The sequence below is a fragment of the Octodon degus genome, unplaced genomic scaffold (assembly GCF_000260255.1).
Source record: "Octodon degus isolate 3935 unplaced genomic scaffold, OctDeg1.0 scaffold00068, whole genome shotgun sequence".
In the NCBI taxonomy this organism is placed as follows: domain Eukaryota; kingdom Metazoa; phylum Chordata; class Mammalia; order Rodentia; family Octodontidae; genus Octodon; species Octodon degus.
The window spans coordinates 1763174-1768619 of record NW_004524644.1 but is presented as its reverse complement, the minus strand read 5'-3'; the positions used below and the strand labels follow the sequence as shown (position 1 = coordinate 1768619).

General features: G+C 35.6%; 1 pseudogene; it reads right to left on the bottom strand.

The window, feature by feature from the left end:
* Window positions 1-2390: 2390 nt before the first annotated feature.
* On the bottom strand, window positions 2391-2818 carry LOC101577999 (annotated as a pseudogene).
* Between the last annotated feature and the right edge of the window lie 2628 nt (window positions 2819-5446).

The window sequence follows — 5446 nt, the reverse complement described above, 5'->3', positions numbered from 1 at the left end:
ATAAATAAATAAATAAATAAATAAATAATAAAAAAATAAAATTTCCAGGTCTATGTTGAATAAGAGTGAACATTCTTGCCTTGTTTATGACTTTAGAGTGAAAGCTTTCAGTTTTTTCCATTTAGTATGTTGGGTATTGGTTTGTCATAGATGGTTTTTATCAAATCGACATAAAGACCATCTATTTCAATTTTGTATGGTTTTATCATAAATGGATACTGAACTTTGTCAAAAGCATTTTCTGCATCTATTGATATGATCATATGATTTTTGTACTTGGTTCTGTTGATATGGTGTGTTGCATTTATTAGTCTACATATGTTGAAGCATCCCTGCATCCCTGGGATGAATCCCCCATTTGGTTATGGTGCATAGTCTTCTTGATGACTTGCTACATTCTGTTTACCAGTATCTTATTGACAATTTTTGCATCTATGTTCATTAGGGAGATTGGCCTATAGTTCTCTTTCTTTTTTTTTTTTCTTTCTTCTTTTTTTTTTGTTTTTTGTTTTTTGTTTTTGTTTTTTCAGAACTGGGGATTGAACTCAGGCCCTTGCACTTGCCAGAGAAGAGCTTCTTCTACTAAGCCATCTCCCCAGCCCCAGTTCTCTTTCTTAGTTGGGTTCTTCTCTGGTTTGGATATTAGAATAATGTTTACATCCAAGAATGAATTTGAGAATATTCCCTTCCTTTCCATTTCATTAAAGAGTTTGAGAATCTGTGGTGGTAAGTTTTCTCTAAGTTTCTTGTAGAATTCAGCAGTGAATCTGTCAGGGCCTGTGCTTTTCTTTGTTGGCAGGCATTTAATTACAGTTTCAATTTCATTGGTTTATTTAGGATTTTTATACCTTCTTGATTCAGCTTTGGTAACTCAAATGCAACTATGAATTTCTTTGTTTCTTCTGCATTTTCCTTCTTGCCAGAATATGAGTTTGCAAAGTAAATGTAAATGATCTTCTGTATTTCTGGAAGGTCCATTTTGATTCCTCCTTTTTCATTCTTAATTGCATGGATTTGAGTCTTTTCTTTCCTTTTTTTGATAAGGCTATCTAAGGGTTTGTCAATTTCATTTAGTCATTCAAAGAATCAACTCTTTAATTCAATGATTCTTTGTATTGTTTTCTTAAGTCTCCATTGTGTTAATTTCTGCTCTGATCTTTATAATTTCCTCCCTCATAAGTTAAGTTTTTGTCTTAACATGCTCTTATTTTTCTAGAAGATTGAGGTTCATCATCAAGTTGTTTATTTGTACTTGCTCATTTTTCCTGAAATTGGCATTCAGTACTATAAATTTCCCTTGTAGGACTGCTTTCATTATGTTCAGTAAGTGCCAATGTGTTGTATTTTCATTATCATTTAATTTTAGAAACTATGTAATTTCTTCTTTAATTTCATCTGTGGCCCATTGGTTGTTCAGGAGGGTGTTATTTAATTTCCATGTATTTATGAAGTTTTTGTGATTAATTTCCAATTTCATTACGCCAGGCAAGTGTTTATTCTACTGAGCCATCTCCTTGGCCCCTGAATTTCTTTATAAATTAAATGTGTTTCTTGTATGTAACATATTGTTGAATCTTGCTTCTTGATCCATTCTGCCAGTCTGTGTCTATTTTTTTCCACTTCTAGTTTTATAGTTTTTCCACTGGCAGGTACATTTGATTTTAGAATCAAATGAATCTTATACATACTGAACTCCATTTTAAAGATGAGAAAACAGAAATCCAGAGAAGCCAACCAATTTGCCCAAGGTTATTCACTGGTATTGCCAAGACTAAGTGAAACCTGACACCAGGTAGCTTGACTTCTTACCCAGTGCTCTTTCCACTCTACCTTTCTACAACACATTCAAAACCAACACACTGGAAGAGAGAGAGAGAAGGTGCTCATCTTCATGAATAATGTTCACCGAGCTTTATATCATCTGAGAGCCAGGGCAAGCTGTAAGGTATAATAAATAAGGAGGTCAAGTGGGCATTACAGTTTCAGGCAAGCTTTCAAATCAGTTTCCTTTTTGGGGATTCTTTCAACCTGCCATGATGGAAACATGAAGCAATAGAAGCCTGAGGGACAAAACATTTACAAGCACAGAAAACATGTCTCATTAGACTACCTTTCACAACTATGTCAGCTTAGTCTTGGGATGTTAAACTGCCACAACTGACAAGGCTCAGCCTAACCAATTTGGAGGCAGAAAGAAAGAAAATGAGTTTTCAGCATTATCCAATCTTAGTCTTTCCTATTTCCAGGCCCTTATTTGGGCTAGAATGAGGTTATGGAAGTCTCAATCTAACCAAAGGAACAAATTCAGAGCTCCTCTTTAACACACATTGCCCTTTCAGCAGCCCTCAGCAAAATCAGTCTTTCCTGGCTAGCAAGCTGAGGAGACCTGACTAGAGCCCACTCCATCCCTTCCTATGACATAGAAAAGTCCACTGGGTGAGGAAGGAGAGCAGAGGAGAGCCCAGGTTATCTGCAAGCTTTCTGGTGACAATGGAGGACTTTCTCTGGGACAGATCTTGTGGGGTGGGGATGTGATCACCAGTCACCAGGCTCTTGTCTGGTCCTGCACTTGGCAGCTGCTTATTCTTCATCTTGGCTTTGGCCATGTTGTAGTCTCCTGAGTCAAAGTACTTTGCCCTTTCTGGAGTCTCTTCATGAGGAAGTTGGAGCCTCCAAACTTTTGTCCTATTCTTGGATATTTGGCCTTTAGCTTTGCCTCCTCAGCTTTCTCAGGAAGAATACCTTATTTCTCCTGCATGTCCTGCTTCTCTTCACTGGTCTCCTCCACAGGATTCTTGTCTTCTTGCTTCTGGGACATGGCAGGACTGGGACTGGAGTGTAGGAACCCAGGAAGCCAATCAGAGATGGGAAGGGGAAAGAAGAACAGGGACAACCTGAGCTGCTGCTCCTGTTACTATGGATGCTCAATTAAAATCAGTCTCTGTCTTTTGATTGGTGAATTGAGACCATTAACATTGAAGGTTATAACTGATATGTATTGGCATGTATTATCAATGCTGTTGTGTCATTTTCCTATTATTTACTCCCTTTGCTTTCCTTTGTTTGCCTCACCTTGTGAATTCCTTCTGTTGGGGCTCATGGAACTATAGTGCTTGTTATCTCTTTCTACAATGTTCTTCAAAATATTGTAGAGTGCCGCTTTGGATCATAAATTTCCCTAGATTTTTTTTATTATGAAAGTATCTTATTTTCCACCAGTTTTGAAAGATAGTTTTGTAAGGTGCATCAATTTAGGTTGGAGGTTGTTTTCTTTTAGAACTTGAAATATTTCATTTTAAGCTCTCCCTGATTTGAAGATTTGTATGAGAAGTTAACTGTGATTCTGATGAGCTTTCCTTCATAGATTATTTGTTTCAATTTCTTAGAAGCTTTTAAGATTTTATTTTTGTGTTCAATTTCTGAAATCTTGATTATGATATGCCTGACTATAATTTTTTTATCATGGCTAATTGGAATTGTATATGCCTCACTTATCCATATGTTGAATTCTTTTTCTCTGCCATGGAAGCTTTCTGCTGTGACATCAGTGTATAGTTTTTGTTTGTTTGGTTTTTTTGTTTTTTGTATCATGTGTGCTATCTCTTTTCATTTACTCCAATAAATCTTAAATTATTCTTATTTACCTCATCTAACAACTGCTGTATTGATTTTTCATGATTGGTTGCTTTTTTTTTTTTTTTTTGGTCTTTTTGAAGCAATGTCTTAGTATACAGTTCAGGCTGGATTTGAGCTCACTTTGTACCCCAGGCTTATCTCAAACTCACAATGATCCTCCTGCCTGAGCCTCCTGACTTCTGAAATTATAGGCACATACCACCATGCCTGGCTTCCATCGCTATTTTTTTTTTAATATTTCTTTTCATGATTGCTAACCACAAGCTAGTCTTCTCTATCTGAGATCCTGTCCTCACATTGGATTAATCTGCTGTGGATATTTTCAATAAAATTTTTAATCTGAACATCTTTTTCAATCTGCCTTATGGATTCCATTTTTTTCTTATGCTGAGTATTCATGGCTTCCATAATTTTCTTAAGCTCCTCTATTTTTTTTCTTATATTTGCTCTAGAGTTATTAAGCATAGTTTTCTTTTTTTTAATTTGCCAGATAATCTTTTAATGAGAATTATAAAAGACCAAAAACATTTTTTGCAAACTGCCTGTTTTTAAACAAATGATTTTTAATTACAAATATTGTGTATGATGATGATGCTTTCTTTTGCAAAACCAATAAATACAGGAGCAAATTTTAAACATGTGATTTGTCCAAGATATTTGAAAAGAAAAATAAGAAGCCTGGTTTTTCAGTATTAGGTAACTCAGAATTTATTCCCTAACCTTTCAAAAAGTAAGCCTGAAGGTATCACACAAATGGAAACAGTGATAGAATGAGAAAGAGACTATCATGAGCTGTTTTAAGTAGCTTTTGATAATTCTTCCCAGGGTCCCTTTCAGGGAATCCTATCTTCACAAATAGCCTAATGTAAAAGCTTTCTAGTGAACTGATTAATGAGGAAAGAATGTACTGAACACAAACTTTACCATAAACAATTATGCATATCAAAAGACACTAACTTTAAAAAGGTACAAAAAGTGAGGAAAACCCTGAATTACAGAAAAGAAAGTAATTTATTTAATGAAAAACTAGAATTAATAAAAATTAGCAAATACACTCACACACTGGGGGTGGGGATGTGGGGAGGGGACATGGGACAGAACCACAGCAGCACTATGTGTTGACTCACAAAGGGGAGAATTGGTGGCCCAGGACCACCCAATGGCAAGCATAGTTTTCATTGTGTACATTATCTCTGCAGTTATCTGAGAAATTATTTCTGATTTGAATTTTTTCTAGAGCCTCATTCACTTTTTGTTACCACTTCAGAGAGGCCAGGTAGGTAGCTTTTAGATTGCCCCATCTCATTACACCCTGTGTTTGCCTTTGGTGAATTAGATGGCTGGCATTGCATCTTGTTTAAATGTCTTCTCATTTTATTTTCTTTTCTTTATTTAATTCCTGTGGTGATGTTCGTAAATTGCCCATGGTGTGTTGTTTTATTACTAGTATTTAGGACCCTTAGGGAATTACTATTTATTCAAGGTATATTCCATAACTTAGAACTGATTTCTAAGTCATGAATCTGTTGCAAGGTCCTACATCTTCAATTTGTTGGGAATGTGAAGTCATTACCTGTTTGGTCCAGCCCTTAGTTTTCTAGCAATGTTCCACAGTATTTTCTATGACCCTTAGTCAATCTCAGTGTTGTGATACCAGTAAGAATAGCTGTTTATGTTACTTTTGGCTAAATTGGTATCATCAGCAATAACAGTTGCATTATTCGCAGCCTAGAAAATGACAAATTGAGGTAACAATTAATTTTCCACCTTTAGCCATATGAACTAGATGTATGGTTATATAACAAAGTCT